Below are 25,805 nucleotides of genomic sequence, written 5' to 3'. Positions count from 1 at the left end.
AGAGCATACCCATAGCTAAATTGTTTTCAGTAAAAATCACCAAAGTGATTTTTATCATTAAACTCATCCTAACATTAATATTGAAAAATTTTTAATTTTTGCAATCTGGTGGTTATGTTTTGCAATCAGGTTGTGGTTTTAATTTCAAGTTCCCTGACTACTATTAAAGTTTAAGCTTTTTAAAAAGAAGTTTATGAAACATTTATAACCCCTCCTCTGCAAAATGCCTACTCATGTTTTTTATCCATATTTTATGAATCATCTGTTCTTAGTGTTTGTATTCTGAATATTAATTATCTGCAAGTCGTAGATACTAGAAATCTCTCTTACGGATTATTACTTGTATTTTCCTTATCTGTAAGGTGTCTTTTGATAAACACAAGTTCTTAATTTTTTTATATCAAAGTTATCAATCTCTTCCTTTGGGCTATGTACTTTTTATGATTTGATTAGCTATGTGATGTCTTCAATCTATCTAATATTTATTTGCGTAGAGTGTGAGGTAGGAACCCAATTTCATTTTATTATTCAAACAGATGATCACGTGTCCCAGTATTATTTATTGAATAGACTCTCCTTTCCCCACATACCTGCGATGCCCACTCTGCTATAAATCAAATTTGCATCCATCAATGGGATGATTTCTGAGCTTCCTACTTTATTCATTTGTTTTCTTGTGTATCTCTTCATCAACACACTGTCTTAATCATTATAGTTTTTTATAAAACTCGATGCTTAAAAGAAAGTTTCCTCACCTTGTTTTTCTTCTTACAGTGCCCTGGATGTTTTTCATCTTTCATTCTTTTATATAGAATCACTTAACCAAATTCCACAAAAAATACTGCTGAGAGTTTTTTTTTTTAATTTGACAGGATATTTTAAGTTGAGGGATCATTGGCACATTTATATCACTGAAATTTTATGTCTAAGAACATGTTGTTTCCTTCCTTTTATTTAGGTGATCTTTAATATCTTTCAATAAAATTGTATATATTCTTCTCCCCAAAAGTTTACTCAGTTTTTGTTAGTTTAATTCTTAGGTATTTCATATTTATGATGTTATTGTCATTTTTATCTTTTAATATAATTATATTCTCCAACTGATTTTTACTGTTGTATAGAAATGCAGTTTTCTTTTGAACATTGATATTATCCTGTAACATGACTAATTTTTTCAATTAGTTCCAATAATCAGTAAGTTCAATAATGTTACCTAGATATAAAGACAACATTGTTTCTTCTTTTCCCATTTTTATACTTTTTTTTTTCTTATCTCACTGCATTAGCTTGGGTCTTCAAGACAGTGTTAAATAGAAATTGTGATAGCAGGAACAATTAACTTGTTCCTTGTTCCTAATTCTAAGGGAGAGTTTTCAACATATACCATTAACATGATGTTCAGTATATTTTAGTAAGAATAATTTACCGTGCTAGGAAGTTCCCTTGTACTTTTAGTTTCCTAAGGATTTTTATCCTGAATGGATAATGAATGTCAAATTTTCCCCCTACATCTACTATAGGAATAATGAGGTGAACTACATTAATTCATTTTCTAGTAATAAATGCACTTTGCATTCTTGGGATAAATCCAGCTTAGATTGTATGTTTTTATTTTATAAATTGTTGGAGTTAGATGCAAATAATGTATTTAGTATTTTTGTATCCGTCTATGAATTATTTTGGCCTATAATTTCCCTTTTCATTTTTTATCCTCTTCTGTTTTTGTTGTTGACTTTTCCTTTTTATATGGTCTGGAGGAGCTTGTATAATATTGAAATCATGTGAAAAACACTTGCCTTTGAAACTACCTGAACCTGGTATTATCACAATGAGAAAAATTTTTTTAAATGTGTCTATTATTTTGATGGTGATGGAACCATTCAGATTTACTATTTCTTCTACAGTCAGGCTGGATGAGTTAAATTCCTAAAAGAATTTATTCATTTCATCTAAGTTTTCATATGTATAAAATCTTCATAATACTCTTTTATTAGCTGCATAATACCAACAACATCTCTAGTCATATCTATTTTGTCTTTTAAATTAGTGTAAATTTTGGGTACCTTTTTTGTTAATCATCCAGAGGATAATATGTCTTATTAGTTTATTTAAATAGCCCTCTTTTGGCTCTGTTGATCCTGTCTGTTGTACTTTTTATTAATTTTTACTTTTTATATTTCCTTTTTTAACTTTTTTTGAATTATCCTCTTGTTTTTTTAAAAACATTCAATTTCTTAAGTTGGATACCCTGCTTATTAACTTTTAGCAGTATTTCTGTTCTGAATTAAGGTCTTAAACTATAGATTTCCTTTTAAGTACTACCTTAGTATAGAAGTTTTGAAATGCACTAATTTTATATTTGTTCAATTATAAATAAATATTTCCTTTATTAATTTTGATGTTTCCTTTGATTCACAAGAATTTAGATATAATTTAAAAATTTTTCAAATATGTGAAATTTTCTAGTTGAAACTTATAATTGATTTCTAATTTAATTCCATTGTGATCAAAGACTGGCCATTTTAATCTCTTTACTATTTAAACAGTTATAGTGTTTACATCTTATTCTTTTAGTGATTACCTTAGCTATTGTATCATGCACTCTAAACTAATGAATCACTAAAGTTAATTAGTATATTTACTCTTCTCCTGAACAGAACAAAGACTTCTATATTTCAACTTGAGTCATACCCCCCTCCCACCTTACCTGTTACTTTTGCCTTGTGTTTTTGTTCTGTTGTTTTATTCCCACATTTAGAAAGTATCATTACTATTTTAGATAGTGATGTCTTTTAGAATTTATGCATACATATTTCAACATCTTTTCTTCTAATTTTTTATTAGACTTCAGACTTTACTTCTGTTATCGTTTTTCTTATTCCTGATATTCATTCTTTAGAATGTAACTTAGTGAGAGTCTATATGCAGTAAATTCTCTCAATGCTTATTTTATTTCCCTGAAAAAAATGCCTTCATTTGGCCCTTATTCTTGAAAGACAGTTTATTGAACCTAAAATTCTAGTTTGACATTTATTTTTTTCAACACATTAACAATAATTTTCCATTGCTTTTTGTCCTCTATTCTTGTTTCTGAGAAGTGAGTCTTAGTCAAATTGCTGTTTCTTTTTCAGGTAAATTGTCTTTTTTCTCTGCTTGCTTTTATGATCTCTCTCTCACTCTTTCAGTCTTCTCTCTAGAGCCCTCTCTATCTTTCTGATGATTTTAAATGTAGATTTTATTTTATTTTTTTACTTGGATTTTCTTTGCTCCTACTTCTGAAAAATTGTGTGTTTCAATAATGTTGCAAATTTTTCAGCTGTCATTTCTTTGCAGATAGACTTTTCCACATTGCCTGGGTTAATTCTTTCTAGAATTCCAAATAGACACACCTTATATTGTCTCAGTCTCTCATCTATGTCACTTACTCCTTTTTTCATATTTCCCAGATGAAAGAAATGAATGAATGTGATGAATCTGTGATTAATTGTGAGTAATTTCTTTGAGTCTATCTTTTTCAATTCTTTCTTAGGCGATGGTTAATCATTCATTGAGGTTTCTTTTTAATTTTAATTAAAATATTTTTCATTTCCTGAAATTTACTTGTTATTTTCCAAATATTCCTGAGTATCTTTTTACTTGTTTGCATTTTCAACCTTCTTTTTCATTAAAAAAAATCCTAATGGTAATTAAGTTTATAATTTGGTGTATGAAATTTTCAGTAATTTTCAGTAATTTTCAATACATAATTCAGTAATTTTCAATTACATCTTTGTGGGTATGATTCTAATGTTTGTTTTATTCTCTTTCAGTCATGGAGACTTTTCCCTGTTACTCTTCATGACTTTGGTCTATGAGTTGCTCATTCTTTTCAGAACTTTAACTTGGCTATTATGTGAGGCCAAAGTTTAAGTTGCCATTCCTCGAGAGAAGAGTTGCATTTACCTGTGTTTGTTGCCTGACAATATTTTAAAATAAGTAAATTTGAAGTTCTTCATATCATGAAGATTGTGAATTACAATCTGCTGAGGAGGACTTAATATTCAGGGTCCCCCACCCCCCAGCATCAAGATATGATGGACAGACATCTTTGGAATGTTTTTGGTCCAGACTTTGCGGTACTTAATTTTGCACCCTTCTTTCCACCTTGCCTCCCACCCCAACCACTACCACGCTGAGGATGGAAACGTTCTGTTCCAGGTTTGTCTAGACTCCATACTGGGTCACTCGCTAGTCTTTATTTTTTTTCTCTAGGTCCCATGAAGTTGTTTTTAAAAAGGTCAAGGTCTTCAGGATTCCACAAAATTCTTCAGGTGGAGACTATCTTTGATCCTTGCTTTCCAGAGTTCTAGCTTTCTTCATATTTTGACCTTTGTGGATTTGTTATTTTTGTGCAATTTCAGCAATTGGGGATTCTTATTTTATCCAGCATTATCATTAGGAGGGTTACATGGTGTATCTAGCAAAACATAATATCTGAAAAGGAAGTACTTACACCATTTTTCAAATATATTAATATATTAACACTCATGTACAATGTAATATTAAAGTAGATTATGTTTGCAAAGTACTTAGCAGAGTAGCTCACATGTAGTAAGTTTTGAAACATTTATCTATATATGATCATTATAATTGAGATGTGGTAACATATTGAATCTTCTATTCGCAAGCATTATAGAAAATTCTGAGAGATCACATATATTACTCCAGATTTCACAACTGTTGAATATTGCAAGCTCCACAATGTTAAAAAGAGCATTATAAATGTGCAGACTTCTGTTACATTTACATTATCTACATAATTAACACAGTTTGATTAGATAATTTGTCAATCTTGATTTTCTTCCTTTTAACTACGTTATAGAAAAATGAAAATATTGAAGGAATTTAAAAAGGGTGGTAAGATAGGAGTTGTAATCTTTTGTCCTCTGAATTTATTGTACAATAGATGTGTTAAAGCTAGTTAGAATGTAAACGCTTCCCAATTTACATTTTATGTATTATATTTATGTATAAAAAGCTGTCCTGACATTTTATACTGAAGAAATGCTTTTGAAGCATTGATCCTTGGTTTACATCTGCAGCATTTATTTACCAGGTGAATTTTTGACTCCAAAATAAATACATGTATGTTTAATAGCAGTAGAAAACTGAAGTTAAAAAAAGCAAAATTATGACTTTTTTCTGTTTAGCTTAACACAATGGCTACGATTGCACTCCAAGCTTCCCTTGAAAATATCTCAGAAATATTTCTTCTTTACGCTTCCTTAATTGCAGAAAAATCAAATTATTAGAATAATCAGCTTTTTTTTCACTCATACATCTTTTCCCAGTATGTAGGGTTGCCAGATAAAACAGGTAAAACTGATTACATTTGAATTTCAGTTGAAAAAATGAATATATTTTTAGTATAAGTATGTCCCGTGCAATAATTTGGACATGCTATACTAAAAAAGTATTTGTTGTTTTTCTGAACTCAAATAAAGCTGAGCATTCCTTTTTTTTAGTTTGCTAAAAATAGCAACCCTACCAGTATGGCAGCACCCTACACTTATATAAATGTACACCTGGGGAGCCGCTCTATTATTTCTACCTATTTCTTCTACAGTTTTGCCCCCATGTATTTTCTTAAATGTTTAGCTGGCTCCAAATGATTAATTTTCTCATTTGTATCTCATTTATGTTTTAGTCACATATATAAGTTTATTCAGAGGCTGATTCCTATAATATCAAGAGTAATAAAAGGACTTCTTTTAATTAATTAACAAATAATTTTACAGAAGGCTAGGTATTTGCATTAGAAGATTAATGTCAATTGGGGAAAAACTATCAGATTGCATTTTATAATCCTGCAATGTCTGCAAATAGGATTCTCAGACATTCTTCTCAGGATCCATTAAAAAGAAAACAAAAACTTCTCTCATGTATATTGGATATATCATTTCATATATATGATATATATATGGTGTAGGGGAGGAAGACAATTCCTCTACCCTCTACGTCCCTCTGGTTGGTCTAAGAAAAAAAAATTGACATAAGACAAAATAACAGCAGAAAATCAAACAAAGCCTTATAAAATGTATACACAGGGGAATCCCAGAAAAACTGAGTAACTCGCCAGAATGGCCAAAGCTGCCACCTTGAATACCACCTTCAGCTAAAGACAAAGGAAGATGTTGGGAGTAGTGGTTTGGGACTTCAAAGGGGAGGAAGGCAATTTACATGGAGATGAAAATGCAAATGTTTGTTAAACAAGTGTTTGCTGTGCTGGCTATAGACAATGTTATCTTATGGTATTAGCTGCTTCGTGGAACAGGCCTTCTACCTTAAATTCTTTTAGGCAGTTAGGGGGAAGGTCAAAGTTTCTTTCAGAGTCTTTTGTTCTTGAAAATAGTCAAGCCAAAGAGATACATTTTGAGGTGGCTAATTCTGATCCTCCACAATGGTATATATATATATATACCCTTCCCTGTGCTCCACCAGTTATCTTCGTGAATTCATAGCTATCTTCTGCATATATTTGACATTCAAGGAAGAATCCTCTTGTCTCAACATACAGTGATCACACATAATGTGAGTTTCCATTAGTTATCAGTCTAAGTTAGCTTTTCTAACTGTGACTTATAGGGTGGACCAAAAGTATCTGGAATGTTACAAATGAATAATAAGTGTGTGTTGAAAAAAATATTTAGCAAATGAAGAACTGACCAGTTCAGGGCTCTGGAACCAGCACACAGATAAAGATCAAGACCTCAGAGACAGACTGATGTGGTTGACCTCACTGGCATTTCAGATTTTCTAGCTCTTTCTAGTCCTAGAAATGTGATATCGGCCAACATCAGAATCTCAAGGAACTTTGTCAGTGAGAGATTTAGCTGCAAAAACCCAAAAGGCCAAGGAGCAGGGCAGGCCTGCCTTTTGGGTCTAGAATTGAACGGTGTTTGTGTCAAAATCTCGGCTTTGGGTAACTGTTACCTGAATTTACCCAAATCTCAGCAGTTCACCACAGTAATGCAGAACAGTATTGCAAAAACCCTTCCTCTAGCGCCACCTCCACCTAACACATCCACAGTTTTCAGTCTGGATGTTTTTGTTTCCACTCTTCTGGAAGAATTAAAACATTAGCACACAAACAAAATAATAAGATATTCTCTACCAGGCAAGATTGTCATTCATTCTATTCGAAATACAAAAGTCTGATAATGTGTTTCTGTAATTTCTTATATAAAGAAATATGAAGAGTCATCTTACAATGATTTAGTCAATGCTAACAACTATGAAATTAACTGTCCCAAGGGTTTTTTCCAATTTGAAAAGGGTTAAATTGCTCATTTGCACGTTGATTAGCATTCACTATAAAAAGTGGCAAATGTAATTCCTCTGTATCCAACATTTAATGACAAACTTAGCTTATCTAGCTATTAAATTTAAAGGAATAACTGCTCTGTTTGCTAGATATTTTTTAGATAGTAATGATTAAAATAAACTCATTATTCCCAACATGCTGTTTCCATAATAAAACTACTGATTTATTTGCTTTACTTGCCATAAAAAAAAAGTTCCCAGTTGTGGCAAGCACAGCATTTCTTCATAAAACCCAATTGTCTTCATAAATGTGTATGTTTCTTTTATTTATTTATTTTTTGTGAGGAAGATCAGCCCTGAGCTAACATCCATGCCAATCCTCCTCTTTTTGCTGAGGAAGACCGGCTCTGAGCCAACATCTATTGCCAATTCACCTCCTTTTATTCCCTTTTTCTCCCCAAAGCCCCAGTACATAGTTGTATGTCATAGTTGCACATCTTTCTTAGCTGCTGTATGTGGGACGCCGCCTCAACATGGCCAGACAAGCGGTGCATCGGTGCGTGCCCAGGATCCAAACCCGGGCCGCCAGTAGCGGAGTGCGAGCACTTAACCACTAAGCCACTGGGCTGGCCCCTAAATGTGTATGTTTAAAATAAAGAATTGTGTAAGCTGACATTTAAAACTGGAATTTGTTGCCATAAGACAAAAGCAATCACTGGCCTGTGTTCAGTGGCATTTGATAATTTAAGTTTTTCTCCTGCAGCGCTGCTATAATACATAGTTATTTAATGAGCAAGTAAGTAAAGAATATTATTTAACTCTTTATCAAACTAATAAGCTCTATGTTCCAACATTTAGAAGATCAATACCTAACAAATTAAGCAATAAGCAATTGCAAACATAACAAAATGAAATAATTAAATGTAATTTTTATGTCGTATATGCTTTGGAAACAGTACGCATTTTGATATTTAGTTTTCTCTGCTTTTACTTAAGCAGAAATAAAATTTAAATGTTGTATTATTTTAAGTTATCTTTATTTTTATGTTTTTATGGTACAAAAGGTGACTTAAAGGCTTCTTTGTATCTAGAGTCAAAAACATTCACAGATTAACCACCAGGAAGTTTAGTGTTGATCACAAACTGGAAACAGGAATATGGTTAATTGCAAAATGACATAAAAGTAGGGGTAAACGAGAAGGCAGGCAACCAACTGTGCCCATTGGAGGCAGTGGGATAGCAAACATTCCGTTAACTATATAGATTTAAATAAAACCACTGCAGGATCTAGCAATAACTTAGTTATTTCCAACAATATTCATAAATTGAATTCATTATCTAACAGTTCAGTGTCTGTATGTGATGAACACTGTTCTATGTGCTGGAGTTGCAATAAAAAATAATCCAACCGATTAGGATTAGTCCAACCTATTTAGGATCTTACCAATGGGATAAACAGGAAGTTAACAGTCCAACAGATGACATGTTCTGATAGGAATAAATATTGGGTGCTATGGCAAGTTACATTAAAGGTAACCAAAAACTTTGAAGGATCAGGACAAGCTTTGCAGAAGACCTGTAAACTGAGTTTTATAAGTAGGAAATAGCCTGGTGAAGAAAAGTTTGTGGAAAGCGTGAAAGATCATAGTATATTGTTCCTCTAGAGGGAGAAAAAAGAAAAAAAAAACATAGGCTTTTCCATAGCTTTTCACTGAACATTCTTCTTCCGTGTAGTGTTTGTAGTGATTAAAATAGAACTGTAGGAAAAACGCTATTCTCACTCCATGAAAATTTATGACTGGTGATGGAATCGCAGGCATCAATGACAGAGAAACGTGTGAGCTCTTCATATGCCACCCTCAAATTTTGTCACATTGGTGACCGCTGGCGTGGCCCTGTCCACTCAATGTAAAATAACTCATCCCACTCAGATATAGAGGACACAAAATTAAATCTGGGAGAGCGTGCTCAGCAGTAAAAGATAACATTTCTTTTAACTAGATGCAATGTACTATGAGTCAGGATCTGTACATTTATTTAAATCTCCCCAAATTTAGATGTTTGTACTACTTTGTAAATGAGAGAACTATACCTCCAAGAATATTAGTGAAGCTGAGTCTGAGACAGGATTGGAAAGAAGTAATGTACTTGGGAGGGCCAGAAACCGCTGGCCCGGAGTAGGGGGAGTGGCACAGAGAAGGGAAGACGGTCAATAAAGGGTGTGCTATTAGACCAGCTGCCTCAGTGAGCAACTGAAGCTTCACCTCAAGGAAAGTACTAGAAAAGGGATGAAACCCATGCCTCTGAATTCTCCTGTCTATGGAGAAAGGGACTGGGATATTTATGCTCCGTAAAGTCATTTGTTAGGGATTTCTCGGGGCAGGAAGGGAGGCGTGGTGTTAGTCCAGCCTCTCATCTCTTATACATAAGGGCAGAATGGCCTCCTGTGGTTTCAGGAAGAAAAACAAAAACAAATGGTTCAGGCACAGAGGTGTAGGTACTGGCAGCTGGTAGAAAGCCAGAGAACACTCAAAGATCTGAGTGACGAGGCCGGGACACTGTCAGCATCTATGGCAGATACTGTACAGTTTGGAATAGTAACTCAAATCTAAATAAAGATCATGGCTAGGAATGGGTAAAATGAAGTGAGTCTATCATGTCTTTAAAACAATATACCAAGTGCATTTTGGAATCCTGAAGGCCTATCTTCTTAAAACCAGTGGAAAAAGCAATTACAGATTACAACGAAATAGGAAAATTTTAAGTGCTGAGTAAGAAATTATACTCTGCCCCCAAGGTTTGAGACTATGATCTGATATTAATACTTGCAGTAGAGAGCCAAAGAAGATAAATATGAAAGTAGAAAAAAATCTAAGGTAAAGAAAAAAATAAAAGCAGTTGAGATATACCAAATATAAAATGGAGAGTATAAGCAGAAAATATAGGAACTATTTCAATTATAAATCAAGCAAGAGGTCAGTGAGAAGAAAATTCAGTACTAAATTATAAATAGCAAAGGTTATTTAGGGAGAAATGAGATATGTAGCCAACTATATAATGATTTTTCACTTAAAAAAATGTAGCCATAAGACTTAATGCCAGCAGCACAGAACACAAACTTTTTACAGAAAAAGAAAAAAAGGGGAAAGGCCTTTCACCCCACCAAGGGCTTTATATAAACAAGGAGAGACAAAGTTCACATACATAGGGAGTGACAGACATAGCCCTCCTAAAAAGACTTCAAAATTAATTCACAAAAATTGGAGGGAAATAAAGTATATATGCAAAGGAGAAATAAAGACTAGGTTCTGTTATTACTAACCAGCAAAATGACTTGGGAAAATTATTAAACATCTATGGACCTCAGTTTCCTATGTAAAAATGACAGTTTGCATATAATGATTTGTAAGGTATCGTCTGAAAAAAAAGTTGTGATTCTCTTTTAAACATATTAATAATTAGAAGTTAGACACTTTATTCAATATATTTATAATTAACAAATTATTATTTCATCCCTATTTAATGAATAATTTACCATTACAACAATAGAGAAGCGTTTATTTTAATTGAGAATTTAGATATGATTCATCACTTTGAGAATGTGTTTGTCCAGTATTAAATACTCATTGAATAAGAAGAGACCATTTGTAATGGAAATGATCTCAATGAAACTTTGAATATTTTCAATACAGTTTTAGAAACTTCTGGAATAGAGTCAGTCTGTTAAATTCTACACATTTCAAGAAACTCCACATTGTTAAAAATTGAACAAAAGTATAAGCAAAACTTCTATTCTCCATGTGAGTGTACTTATAGGTAAAAATAAACTGATCTGCATGTAGGAACCCCCGTAGATAAATGGGTCTGTCGCTGTTACTAACCACAGAGTCAGTCATTCAGAAACAGCTTATATAGTGGAATATTTTAAAGAGCTTAATTAGAAATTCCACCGTACATGTTCACAAGCACAATAAACCAGCCAGTGATGCACATCTGAGGCATTTTAAAAAGAACAGGACTTAGAAAACAAAAGTTAAAGTGTTATGCTGTTCTGAGGATATGGGAAGGGCTGAAAAACCACGATTAGAGAAAAAGCTGAAGTAAAAGGAGGAATAAGGATGTACAAGAGTCATGCTCCTGACCTTTGGAGTACCAGGCCCTCTCTCAAGGCATAATGCCACTTAAAGGGAGGAGGAAGAGTTCAGACAATGATGCTGTGGTTTCTAGTTTGATTCATGATTTGCATTTATGCTTATGTTCTGGCCTCTGCTGATCCACATACCTATCCTACACACTCTGGGCATCTCCAAATTCACTCGATTCTGTCCTCTACAAACCAGTCCCTCACCCTGCTCAGAGCTTCAACTCATTTCTTGTACCCTCCTTTACCAGTATCTGGGCCTCTGAGGCTCTGAGATGGAGTCCCTACATTTAGACCCAAATGGATCCAAATGACAACAGCTATTTTCAAATACATAAAAATTCTTATAGGGGCCAGCCTGGTGGCATAGTGGTTAAGTTCACATGCTCTGCTTCAGCGGCCTGTGGTTCACGGGTTCGGATCCCAGGAGCAGACGTACACATCAAGCGATGCTGTGGCAGCATCCCATACGCAAAATAGAAGAAAACTGCCACAGATGTTAGCTCAGGACCAATCTTCCTCACCAAAAAAAAAAAAAAAATCTTTATTATACTGAAGTGATTAGATTTATAGTGTGGCACAAGAAGAGAGAACCATAGTTATCACAGGTAGATATTAAAAGAAGGTAAATTTGAGGCTAAATGGAAAAGATATTTTCCAACAGCTAAAGATGTTTAAAAATAGATGATCACCCTACACAGGACTGGAAACACAGGTCTGCCACCTTAGACCTAGCCTCAACAACCACCAGGACATCGTTACTTTCCTAACAATTTTGCCTCTGCTGGGTCCAATTTTTAACCTTTGATCAATATCACTAGCTCTTTTCTCTATTTGTGCTTTTGTTTTCACTGGAGAAAGACAGGGCATTGTAGTGACTAGCCCAATAGAAATCTAAATCAGCAGACTGTATCCCAGCTCTATTTGCCTCTTGGCAACATTTTTATTCAGTTCATAGAGATTCTCCAGTTCAATGGCTTTTAGATTTTTTTTATTACACTCCACAGAAAGAAATCCATTTTATGTCATGACCCAAGATACTCATACATATATAACCGCAACAAAATTTCTTGAAACCAAGTTTACCCTTACAAAATGTAGTACATGCTAGTATTTTCTAGTTTATTCTATTTTATTTTTGAACATACTAGTCGCAACCCACTGAAATGATTTTATGACCCAATAATGAGTCATGACCCACTAATGGATCATAATAACCTTTTGTTTGGAAAACTACTAGTTTCATGATTTAGGCATGTATGCTTAGTAAATAACTCCTAAAATCAAGATGATAAGACATAATTTTCTTCATCTTCCTCTTCTACATTTCAAAATATGCATTTCTATAATCATTCTTTTACTAATACCCTCGTTCTCAGAGTTCTGCCCCCTCCTCATTTCCAAATCTGCTTTGCTCCTGCTTTGATCTAATCCCACTTTGCCTACTGAAAACTTCTTGCTCTATTATCCCCACTTTCCTCACCCTCAACCGCCCTTGCATCTCGCACCTCTTTCCCCCTTACTTGATTCTTTCCCTCTATAGACAGATATGCTCAACTTAGGTCTCTCGTATTTTTTATTTTTAAAAATGCTTCCTTTGAGTCACCTTTCCGTGAAAAGTACCTATTTTTTCAACTCATCATTTGTCAATTGTGTCTTCTTTGTGAAACTTGATAAGTGGTTTTAATTCCTTTATTCTTACGACAATTTTTTGTGTTTATTACTTCTCCTCCTGGATTCTACGTGCCTTGAGAGCAGCAATTGCATATTATAGCTCTTTGGTGTGTAATTGCCCTGAATCTTACAGTGTAATGCTGGCAGCAATAAGCATGCGCTGAATAATTGGAACAGCTGGAAAACTTCACCACAGGCAGTTCCTATGGTCCAGCTTCTCTGAGCAAACCCCACTCTGAACCTAAGATTCTGCACGTCTGACTCAGGCTTGGAAGCCACTGACTACCTCCCTCACCCCAGCTTTTCGGGACTTTTCTCATTCCTGCACCTCCTGCTTACAACTAGGATACTATATAAAGAGATTTGTTTAGAAAGTCAGGATGAGAAAAATAAAGTTTTGTTTGTTGGGAAATGTGTGGAGTACTTTAACATGCACCATCTTAACTCATCATCATCACATCAGCCTTTTCAGGTGGATGGGGCAGATCTATGAGCCCCACTTCACATCTGAAGAAAGGGAAGAGATTCATTCAGCTTGAAAGACTTGACTGAAATGACAAAGCTAAAACGTGATTGAGCCAGGGCTCCAATTTATGTCTTCTGACAGTGAAAGCAGGGCCTTTTCACTATGTATCAGCCTTCTTCCACAGTCATGAGTTAACTATAAGCATATTTTCTTCTAACCAACTAAGTACATATGTATACATTTTGAAAATTACAAGTTCCACCTAAATATCGAGCTATAAATGTCATTGTTATTCATCTTCATATAATACCTTGTAATCTTAGAGCTCTCCCAAGTTTTTTCACAATTACTCTTTCCTAATGGATAAGTGAGACAGGTATTATTATCATAGCTTTCAGATGAAGAACTGAAACTAAGAGAAACTATGTGACTTTCCCAAATTCTCACTGCTCATTAGTAGTAGAGTCAGTTTTAGATTTAGGTCTGGCATTCTGCCCACTTTTCTATGTTACCTTTATGTCTTTAACAGTGTTAAAATCTTTCCTAATGTTTAGCACATAATGTCTGAAAAATAGATTTGAATTTTAAGAATTAATTAATTAGAAAACAATATTCTAACTCCAAAAACAAGACTGCAGTATTCTAAAATTATTGATCAGAACATCTCAATGGAACTATAAAAAATATATTGTGAGAGATAATTTACCAGTATAAGCCACATTCATTTCCTTATATAATAGTACCAACCCTGAAATCCAAGAAAATTATTTTATAAAACTAAAATTATGTATGATGATATATATTTTATTCTCATACACATGGATATAATTTTAAATCTCACTACAGTTTAGGATCCTGAAAGCCTTGTAGTTTGCCAAGAAATGAATATAATAAAATGTAAATTTCTAATAATACTAAGTGACCAGTTGAATGTCACAAGTGCTTCAGATAAATTGGAAAGTTCCACTTTTAATTATCTTGAGAGAGAATCAATTCTCTCTATATGTATGAATGGAACTTTGCTGTGCATTAGTGAATTGCATATTGATCTTGTTCTCCCTTCTTTCAATCACCATGGAAAATTTTGTAACTCTCCTAATACTTGGCTTGGTATATTAGAATTATGAGTCTATTTGTCTTACTTACTCTCCTCTTCTCACCTCACTTTTCTAGGCACCTCCACAGTTTGCCCTATGAAATAGGTATCATCTACTCCTCAAAGAAGTTAAGTAGATTATTACATCTAGGGTTAGAATCTACTCTGGTTCCAAAAGTCTTTAATTACTCTCGGCAGAAGTTGTAGTCAATTCAATACTCTTCCTCCATTAGGCTGGTTACTATAAAACAAAAGAGATTTTACCACAATAAAAAAAAGAAAAGAAAAGAAAAAGGAAAAGGACTACCACAGAATAATAATTCCAAACAAAAGGAATAATTTTAAGTTTATATAATTCAACCATTAATTGACATATTTATTAACACCATTTTGAGAACAAGCTCATTATAGGATCTAGGTATGTGTTTTATAGTTTATCTTGGGGTATAAATCAGAAATTTATATCACTTGAGTTAAAAATTCTAATGGTTATTTACTGAGATGACTTTATGGCTAAGTTGAAGATACAGTTCACTTTTTGCAAACAGATACAATCTTATTTCTAACAATTCTCTATCTAAAATTAATAGAGTCACACTTCATTATACAATATTGAGGTTTTTACCCTTTGCAGTGGAGTAGGTATAAAACTACTTAAGAAAAATCTTGGCTCCATTTTTCAGCGTTTCTTCAGCCTATTCTTCACACAAAAGCCCATCTCCACATTGAAATGGACTGACTTAGGCTTTGTTTCTCTCATAATTAGACCAAAGCACAGGAGTACATCTTTAAGCTGCAAATGAAATGGTTACATTCATACTTACCAAGAAATCCTCAAATTCATGGCTGTGCCATACTTATCAAAAGAGTATTTCACTATACATTTATTTTTCTGCTCAGAATTACTTTCTAAGTCATACAATCACATATCTTTGTACCCTGGCACAATTTTGCTGGTTCTCCCATAGAATTACTTTTAAGAAAACCACTGCTACTATTACTCTAAGGATTAAGGATTGGTGAAAAACCTTTTAGAAAAAAAAGACTATCAAATTTGTGGGCATAGAGTTGTTAGTAATATTACTTTACAATCCTTTTACCATGGGATCAGTAGTGATGGCTCCTCTTTCATTTTTAATATTAGTAATTTGTGTCTTCTCTTTTTTTTTTTTTCTTTCTTTTTGGTTAGCCTGTCTAGAGGTTTATCAATTTTATTGATTTTTTTTCAAGAACCAGCCTTAGGTTTTATTGACTGTCTCTACTGCTTTCCTATTTTCAATTTCATTGAATTCTGCTGTAATTTTTATTTCTTTTCTTCTGTTTACTTTGAATTTAATTTGCTCTTTTTTCTGTAGTTCCCTAAGGTAGAAGCTTAAATTATTGATTTTAGATCTTTCTTCTCTTCTAATATAACATTCAATGCTATAAATTTTTTTTCCTAAGTTCTACTTTGGTTGCAGCCCACAAATTTTGATGAATCATATTTTATTTTCATTTAGTTCAAAATATTTTTAAATTTCTCTTTGAGATTTTCTGCTTTGATTCATATTCTTTAGAAGTATGTTGTTTAATTTCCAATTACTTGGGGGATTTCCAACTATCTCTCCATTATTATTTTTTTTATTGGTTATAACATTGTGGAATTTCAGTTGTACGTTATTATTTGTCAGTCACCATATATATGTGCCCCTTTACCCCTTATGCCCACCACCCAGCCCCCTTCCCCTCTAGTAACCACTAATCTATTCTCTTTGTATTCGTTCATTTTCCACATATAAGTGAATAATACAGTGTTTGTCTTTCTCTATCTGGTTTATGTCACATAACATAATACCCTCAAGTTCCATTAACGTTGTTGCACATGGGACAACTTTGTCTTTTTTATGGCTGAGTAGTATTCCGTTGTGTGTATATAACACATCTTCTTTATCCATTCATCAGTCAGTTGGCACTTGGGTTGCTTCCACTTCTTGGCTACAGTGAATAATGCTGCAATGAACATATGCATAAGTCTCTTTGAATTGTTGATTTCAAGTTCTTTGGATAAATACCCAAGACGGAATAGCTGGGTCATATGGTATTTTGATTTTTAATTTTTTGAGAAATCTCTACATTGTTTTCCACAGTGGCTGTACCAGTTTGTGTTCCGACCAACAGTGTATGCGAGTTCCCTTTTCTCCACATCCTCTCCAACATTTGTTGTTTTTCATCCTGGTAATTATAGCCATTCTAATAGGTGTAAGGTGATATCTCATTGTAGTTTTGATTTGCATTTCCCTGATGATTAGTGATGTTGAACATCTTTTCATGTGCCTATTGGCCATCCATATATCTTCTTTGGAAAAATGTCTGTTCATATCCTCTGTCCGTTTTTTGATCTGGTTGTTTGATTTTTGTTGTTGAGTTGTATGAGTTCTTTATATATTTTGAAGATTAACCCCTTGTCGGATATAGGATTTGCAAATGTTTTCTCCCAGTTAGTGGGTTGTCTTTTTGTTTTGTTCATAGTTTCCTTTGCCTTGCAGAAGCTTTTTAGTCTGATGAAGTCCCATTTGTTTATTTTTTCTTTTGTTTCCCTTGCCTGAGTAGACATGGTATTCAAAAAGATGCTGCTAAGACCGATGTCAAAGAGTGTACCGCCAATATTTTCTTCCAGGAGTTTTATGGTTTCACATTTTCCCTTCAGGTCTTTAATCCATTTTGAGTTAATTTTTGTGTATGGTGAAAAATAATGGTCTACCTTCATTCTTTTGCATGTGGCTGTCCAGTTTTCCCAACACCATTTATTGAAGAGACTTTCCTTTCTCCATTGTATTTTCTTTGCTCCTTTGTCAAAGATTAGCTGTCCACAGATGTGTGGTTTTATTTATGGGCTTTCAATTCTATTCCATTGATCTGTGTGCCTGTTTTTGTACCAGTACCATGCTGTTTTCATTACTATAGCTTTGTAGTATATTTTGAAGTCAGGGAGTGTGATGCCTCCAGCTTTGCTCTTTTCTCGCAGGAGTGCTTTAGCTATTCGGGGTCTTTTGTTGCCCCATATGAATTTTACGATTCTTTGTTCTATTTCCGTGAAGAATGTCATTGGGATTTTGATTGGGATTGCATGGAATCTGTAGATTGCTTTAGGTAATATGGACATTTTAACTATGTTTATTCTTCCAATCCATGTGCATGGAATATCTTTCCATTTCTTTATGTCAACATCAATTTCTTTCAATAAAATCTTACATTTTTCATTGTATAGGTCTTTCGCCTCCTTGGTTAAATTTACTCCTAGATATTTTATTCTTCTTGTTGCGATTGTAACTTGGATTGTATTCTTGAGTTCTCTTTCTGTTAGTTCATTATTAGAGTATAGAAATGCAACTGATTTTTGTAAGTTGATTTTGTACCCTGCAACTTTGCTGAAGTTGTTGATTATTTCTAACAGTTTTCGGATGGATTCTTTAGGGTTTTCTATATATAGAATCATATCATCTGCAAACAGTGAGAGTTTCACTTTCTCCTTGCCAATTTGGATACCTTTATTTCTTTTTCTTGCCTAATTGCTGGTCAGAACCTCCAGTGCTTTGTTGAATAAGAGTGGTAAGAGTGGGCACCCTTGTCTTGTTCCTGATCTCAGAGGGATGGCTTCCAGTTTTTCCCCATTGAGTATGACATTGGCTGTGGGTTTGTCATATTTGACTTTTATTATATTGAGGTACTTTCTTTCTATACCCATTTTATTGAGATTTTTTTTTATCATAAATGGATGTTGGATCTTGTTAAATGCTTTCTCAGTATGTATTGAGATGATCATGTGGTTTTTATTCCTCATTTTGTTAATTTGGTGTATCATATTGATCGATTTGCAGGTGTTGAATGATGCCTGTGTCCCTAGCATAAATCACACTTGATCATGGTGTATAATCCTTTTGATGTATTGCTGTATTTGATTTGCTGATATTTTGTTGAGGATTTTTGCATCTATGTTCATCAGTGATATTGGCCTGTAGTTTTTCTTCTTTGTGTTGTCCTTATCTGGCTTTGGGATCAGAGTTATATTGTCCTCATAAAATGTGTTAGGAAGTGTTCCATCTTCTTCAATTTTTTGGAATAATTTGAGGAGGACAGGTAGTAAATCGCTGAATGTTTGGTAGAATTCTCCAGAGAAGCCATCTGGTACTGGACTTTGATTTTTGTGGAGATTTTTGGTTACTGTTTCAATCTCTTTGCTTGTGATTGGTCTATTCAGATTCTTTATTTCTTCTTGGTTCAGTTTTGGGAGATTGTATGAGTCTAAGAATTTATCCATTTCTTCTAGATTGTCCATTTTGTTGGCATATAGTTTTTCATAGTATTCTCTTATAATCCTTTGTATTTCTGGGGTATCTATGGTAATTTCTCCTCTTTCATTTCTAATTTTATTTATTTGAGTCTTCTCTCTTATTTTCTTAGTGAGTCTTGCCAAGGGTTTGCTAATTTTGTTTATCTTCTCAAAGAACCAGCTCTTAGTTTCATTGATCCTTTCTACTGTTTTTTTTTGTTTCAGTTTCACTTATTTCTGCTCCAATTCTTATTATCTCCCTCCCTCTGCTGACTTTGAGCTTTGTTTGTTCTTCTTTTTCTAGTTCTGTTAGGAGTAGTTTAAGATTGCTTATTTGAGATTTTTCTTGTTTGTTAATGTGGGCCTGTATTGCTATGAATTTCCCTCTCAGGACCACTTTTGCTGCATCCCATATGAGAGGATATGGTGTATTTTCATTTTCATTTGTCTCCAGATATTCTTTGATTTCTCCTTTAATTCCTTCAATGATCCATTGGTTATTCAGTAGCATGTTGTTTAGTCTCCACATGTTTGTCACTTCGGTGGCTTTTTTCTTGTAGTTGATTTCTAGTTTCATAGCATTATGATTGGAAAAGATGCTTGTTATGATTTCAATCTTCTTAAATTTGTTGAGGCTTGCCTTATTTCCCAACAGATGGTCTATCTTTGGGAATGTTCCATGTGCACTTGAGAAGAATGTGTATTCTGCTGATTTTGGATGGAGAGTTCTATATATATTTATTAAGTCCATCTGGTTTAGTTTTTCATTTAGTTCCCCTATTTCCTTGTTGACTTTCTGTCTGGTTGATCTATCCTTTGATGACAGTGGGGTGTTAAGGTCCCCTACTATTATTGTGTTGATGTTAATGTCTCCTTTTAGGTCAATTAATAGCTGCTTTATGTAATTTGGTGCTCCTGTATTAGGTTCATATATGTTTACAAGTGTTATGTCTTCCTGGTGGAGTGTCCCTTTTATCATATATATTGCCCCTCTTTGTCTCTCTTTGCCTTTTTTATCTTGAAGTCTACTTTGTCTGACATAAGTATGGCAACACCTGCTCTCTTTTGTTTGCCATTAGCTTGGAGTATCGACTTCCATCCCTTCACTCTAAGCCTGTGTTTGTCTTAAAAGCTGAGATGTGTTTCATGGAGGCAGAAAACTGCTGGGTCTTGTTTTTTAATCCATCTAGCCACTGTGTGTGTTTTGATTAGAGAATTCAATCCATTTACATTTAGAGTGATTATTGATATATGAGGGTTAATGCTGCTGTTTTATCGCTTGTTTTTCAGTTGTTATGTATTTCCCTTGTTTCATGTCCTTTTCGGATTGCCAGTTCAGTTTGGTGGCTCTCTATGATGGTTTTATCAGTTTTCTCTTTATTTATCATTTGTGCTTTGTTCTGATTTTAAAAGATCTCATAGGTGAGATAGTCCATTCTCTGATAGCCTCTTATTCCCTTAGTGTAAGTAGGTTTCCTCCCCTTACTCTTCCCCTTCTGAGTCATTGTCACAATTTAGTCCCTTCTGTGTTTTGAATTTGTGGTTAAGTGATTATATTTATTTTTGATGTTTTCCTTCCCTTTATCTTTAGAGTTATAATTAAGTGTTTGCTAATCTGTTCTGATAGAGAGTTGCAATTTTCTGATTTTGTCTGCCTATTTATCTCCTTGCTCAAGGCTTTGTAAACCCTTTCCTCTGTTTTTTTTTTCAGGTATGAGAGCCTTCTTGATCAAATCTTGTGGGGGGTGGGGTCTCGTGGCAATGAACTACCTTAGATTTTGTTTATCTGGGAAAATTTTTATTTCTCCATCATATCTGAAGGATATTTTTGCTGGATATAGTACTCTTGGCTGAAAGTTTTTCTCTTTCAGAATTTTGAATACATCATTCCACTCTCTCCTAGCCTGTAGGGTTTCTGCTGAGAAATCTGCTGAAAGCCTGATAGGGGTTCCTTTGTAGGTTATATTCTTCTACCTTTCAGCCCTTAATACTTTTTCTTTGTCGTTGACTTTTGCCAGTTTTACTAATATATGCCTTGGAGAAGGTCTTTTTACATTGGTGTAATTAGGAGTTCTATTGGCTTCATTTACATGTAATGCCAGCTCTTTCTCCAGGTTTGGGAAGTTCTCAGCTGTTATTTGTTTGAACAAGCTCTCTGCTCCTTTCTTGCTCTGGAATACCTATAATCCTTATGTTGCATTTCCTAATTGAGTTGGATGTTGCTCAGAGAATTTCTTCATTTCTTTTTAGTCTCAGTTGTCTCTCCTCCTCTATCTGAAGCATTTCTGTATTCCTATCCTCTAGATTGCTAATTCTATCCTCCATAATGTCAGCTCTGTTATTTAAGGACTCCAGATTTTTCTTTAAATCATCCATTGTGTTTTTCATCTCCAACATTTCTGATTGGTTTTTCTTTATAGCTTCAATCTCTTTTGTGAAGAATCCCCTCTGTTCATTAATTTGGTTCCCAATTTCATCAAACTGTCTTTCTGAATTCTCTTGTAACTCATTGAGTTGTTTTATGATGGCTGTTTTGAATTCTCTGTCATTTAGATTGCAGATTTCTGTGCCTTCAGAATTGATTTCTGGGTGTTTGTCTTTTTCTTTCTGGTCCGGAGTATTAATATATTTCTTTATATCCTTTGACGCAGTGGATTTGTGCTGTGCATAGTGATAGTATCTTGTTGCCTATTCCACCTGCTGCCACTGGGGGGGTCAGGAGCTGTGTAATCTGAGCCCACCGCCGCTATCCCTGTCTGCTGTGCCTGTCGGAGACTGCGTGACTCCTCAGGATTGCAGTGGCTTGTGCGGTCTGCCACCAAATGGGAAAGCAGTCACACAAGAGCTCAGGGCTGCTGCCGCCTACTCCCACAGTTCTGCCAAGACATACTACCTCCTGGGCTGCAGCAGTGCTATAGGAATTCATGGCAGCTGAGAGCTCATCCAGTTCACCTGGACTTTCAGCTTGGTTGCCATCTGCTCCTAGGTTGCACCAGCCATTGTGCTTGGTGGGCGGGACCTCCACATTGGGTCAGAGCCAGAGTCATTACCTGGGACCACAGTGGAATTGCGGACTCTCCCACCAGAGAAGAGAGTGATCACATGGGGGCTCAGGGCTGCTGCTGCCTGTTCCCACAGTCCTGCTGAGTCACGCTCCCGCCTTCGGGGCCACAGCAGTACTGTGGGCACTTGCCACAGCTGGGAGCTTGTTCACCCGGGCTACAGGTCTGCTGCCATCTGCTCCTAGATCTGCTCCTAGGTCACATCAGCTGTTGTGCTTAGTGGGCGGGGCCTCCCCACTGGGTCCAAGTCAGAGCCACTCCCTGGGACCGTGATGGAACTGTGGACTCTCCCACCAGATGAGACAGTGACTACATGACCGCTCAGGGCTGCTGCAGCCTGCTCCCACAGTCCTGCTGAGTCACACTCCCCCCTTCTGGGCCTCAGTGGTACTATGGGTGTTTGAGGCAGCTGGGAGCTCATTTGCCCGGGCTTGCAGCTCTGCCGCTGTCTGCTCCTGGGTCGCACCAGGCTTTGTGCTTGGTGGGCAGGGCCTCCCCACTGAGTCCACGCCTGAGCCACTCCCTGTGGACCACGCAGCCCTGAAGACTCTCCCACCAGATGGGGAAGCGATCACATGGGGGCTTAGGGCTGCCGTCACATGTTTCCACAGTCATGCCAAGGTGTGCTCACACCCTCGGGGCTACAGCAGTGCTATGAGTGCTCCAGCTGGGAGAGCAGTCACACATGTGCACTGGGCTGCCTGGGGGCCAGAGGGTTCTCACCTATTTCTACCACCTCCCTGGGAGGTAGTCCATCCACCTTCAGATGTATAGCTGTGCTGGTCTCTCAGGCATCCTGATGTGCTGTGTGAGTATCCTCTGCTGACCAATGAATGTCCATCTAGTTGTAGTTCAAAGGGGCAGATGCAAAGGGAACAGCTCACTCTGCCATGTCGCTGATGTCACTCCCTTGGAGTCTAGATTTTTCTCTCTCTCCATTATTGATTTCTAGTTTAATTCCATTTTTGTCTGAGAGCATATTTTATATGATTTCTATTTTTTTTTAATTTGTTAAGGTGTGTTTTATGACCAGAATATGGTCTATCTTAATGAATGCTCCATGTGATCTTGAAAAGAATATGTATTCTTATACTGTTGGTTCAAATATTCTATAGATGTTAATTGATCAAGTTGATCAATGGTATTGTTTAGTTCAACTATGTTCTTACTAATTTTCTGCCTGCTGGATATATATCAATTACTGATAGATAAGTGTTGGTATCTCCAAGTATGATATCATATTTATCTATTTCTCTTTGCAGTTCTACCAGTTTTTGTCTCACATATTTTGACACTCTGTTGTTACGCACACACACATGAAGTATTGTTCTGTCTTCTTGGTGATTTGATCTCTTTATCATTATGTAATGCCCATATTTATCCCTGATAATTTTCCTTACTTTGAAGTCAGCTTTGTCTAAAATAAATATAGCTACTCCAGCTTTCTTTTGATCAGTGTTAGCATGGTATATGTTTCTCCATCACTTTACTTTTTTTTTTTTTGTGAGGAGATCAGCCCTGTGCTAACATCCGCCAATCCTCCTCTTTTTTTTGCTGAGGAAGACGGCCCTGGGCTAACATCTGTGCCCATCTTCCTCCACTTTATATGGGACGCCGCCACAGCATGGCTTGCCAAGCAGTGCGTCGGTGCGCGCCCGGGATCCGAACCAGCGAACCCTGGGCCGCCACAGCGGAGCGCGCGCACTTAACCGCTTGCGCCACCGGGCCGGCCCCTCCATCACTTTACTTTTAATCCATCTGTGTCTTTATATTTAAAGTGGGTTTCTTCTAAACAACTTATAGTTGGGTCTCTTTTTTTAATAAATTCTGATAGTCTATGTCTTTTTATTGATGAATTTAGATCATTTAAAGTGATTATTGATATAGTTGGATTAATATCTACCATACTTGTTACTGTTTTCTATTCATTTTTCTTGTTCTTTTTTTGTTTTTTTTGTCTTCTACTCTTTTTCTGCTTCCTCTGGTTTTAATTGGCTATTTTTATGATTCTATTTTTTTCTCCTCTCTTAGCATATCAATTATACTTCTTTTAGCAGTTGCCCATGAATTTGCAAATAGCATTTACAGCTAATCCAAGTCTTCTTTCAAATAGCACTGAAGCATTTCATGGGTAGAGCAAGTATATTATGACACAGTATTTCCAATTCCTTCCTTCTCTCCCTTATAATATTGCTGTCATTTATGTCATTTATCCATAAGTGATAACCACTGAATACATTGTTGATATTATTTTGAACAAACTGTTATCTGTTAGATTAATTAAGAAAAATATAAGATTTTATTTTACCTCCAATATTCCTCTTCTAATGCTCTTCCTTTCTTTATGTAGATTGAGTTTCTCACATATATGTTTTCCTTCTTTCTGAAGAACTTCTTTTCAGGCAGGTGTACTGGTGACAAATTGCCTCAGTTGTTGTTTGTCTAAGAAATTCTTTATTCAGCCTTCACTTTTGAAGAACAATTTTGCTGGACACAGAATTCCAGATTTGTAATTTTTGCCTTCAACACTTTAATATTTCACTCCATTCTTCTTGCTTGTATGGTTTCTGAGGAGAATTCCAATGTAATTATTATCTTTGCTCCTCTATAGCTAATGTGTTCCCCCCACTCCTGGCTTCTTTCAAGATTTTCTCTTTGTCTTTGATTTTCTGCTGTTTGCATATGATATGCCTAGGTGTAGATGTTTTGTATTTTGCTTCTGAGCTTCTGATTGGGGTCTCTGAGCTTCTTGGATCTTTAGTTTATTGTCTATAATTCATTTGGAAAATTCTCAGTCATTATTACTTCAAATATTTCTTCCCTTCCTTCCTTGTTTCCTTGCTTCCTTCTTTCTTCCCTTTTCCTTCAGGTAATACCATTACATGTATTTTACATCTTTTGTAATTTTCCCACAATTCTTATTCAGAATAGAATATTCTGTTCTATATTTTTCATTATTTGTTTTTTCTCTTTCCCTTTCAATTTTTGAAGTTTCTATTGACATTTTTTTCAAGCTCACTGATTCTTTCCTTAGCTGTGTCCAATCTATTGATGATCCCCTCAAAGTCATGTTCCATTTCTGCTATGGTTTTTTTTTTTAATTTCTAACATTTTCTTTGATTCTTTATTAGAGTTTTCATCTCTCTGCCTACATTACCCATCTGTTCTTGTATGTTGTCCACTTGTTCCATTAGAGCCATTTGCATATTAATCATAGTTGTTTTAAATTCTCAGTCTGATAATTCCAACATGTATGCCATATTTCAGTCTGTTTTGTCTCTTCAAACTGTGTTTTTTGTCTTTTAAAAGCTGGACACGATGTACTGGGCAAATGGAACCGAAGCAAATATGCCTTCAATGTAAGGGTTTATGTTTATCTAGCTAGAGGTTTGGCTGTGTTTACTGTTTTCTGTACCTGTAGCTGTCAGAGGCTAAAATTTCATCTAGTGTTCACATTTTTATTTCCCTTGTTGACTTTTGGTTTTCCTAGACACTTATTAAGTGAGGTTAGAGATATACCACTCTTTCTGTTGTACTGCTCTGTTATTTTGCAGGAGCCCTATTGATGTGGTGGTAAGGTGTTGGAGAGAGGAGCTGAGGAGTTCTGTAGTCCTATGATTAGGACTCAGTCGTTAGTGATTTTCTGGGCTATGACTTTCACAAGTGTTTCTCAGTGTTGGTATCCCCTTCCCCACCACTGTTAGGTAAGATAGGAAGGCTAGCAGGAGGAGTTGGGTATTTCCCTTCCTCAAGGT

General features: G+C 35.3%; 1 protein-coding gene across 1 annotated transcript in view; it reads right to left on the bottom strand.

Annotated features, from left to right (window-relative positions):
* The window catches only part of ZNF804B (zinc finger protein 804B), a 508,035-nt gene that overhangs the window by 57,021 nt on the left and 425,209 nt on the right, over nucleotides 1-25,805 (bottom strand).

This window comes from Diceros bicornis, chromosome 3 (genome assembly GCF_020826845.1).
Source record: "Diceros bicornis minor isolate mBicDic1 chromosome 3, mDicBic1.mat.cur, whole genome shotgun sequence".
Taxonomy (NCBI): Eukaryota; Metazoa; Chordata; class Mammalia; order Perissodactyla; family Rhinocerotidae; genus Diceros; species Diceros bicornis.
Note: the sequence above shows the minus strand (reverse complement) of the source record. Positions and strands in the feature narration are given on the sequence as shown.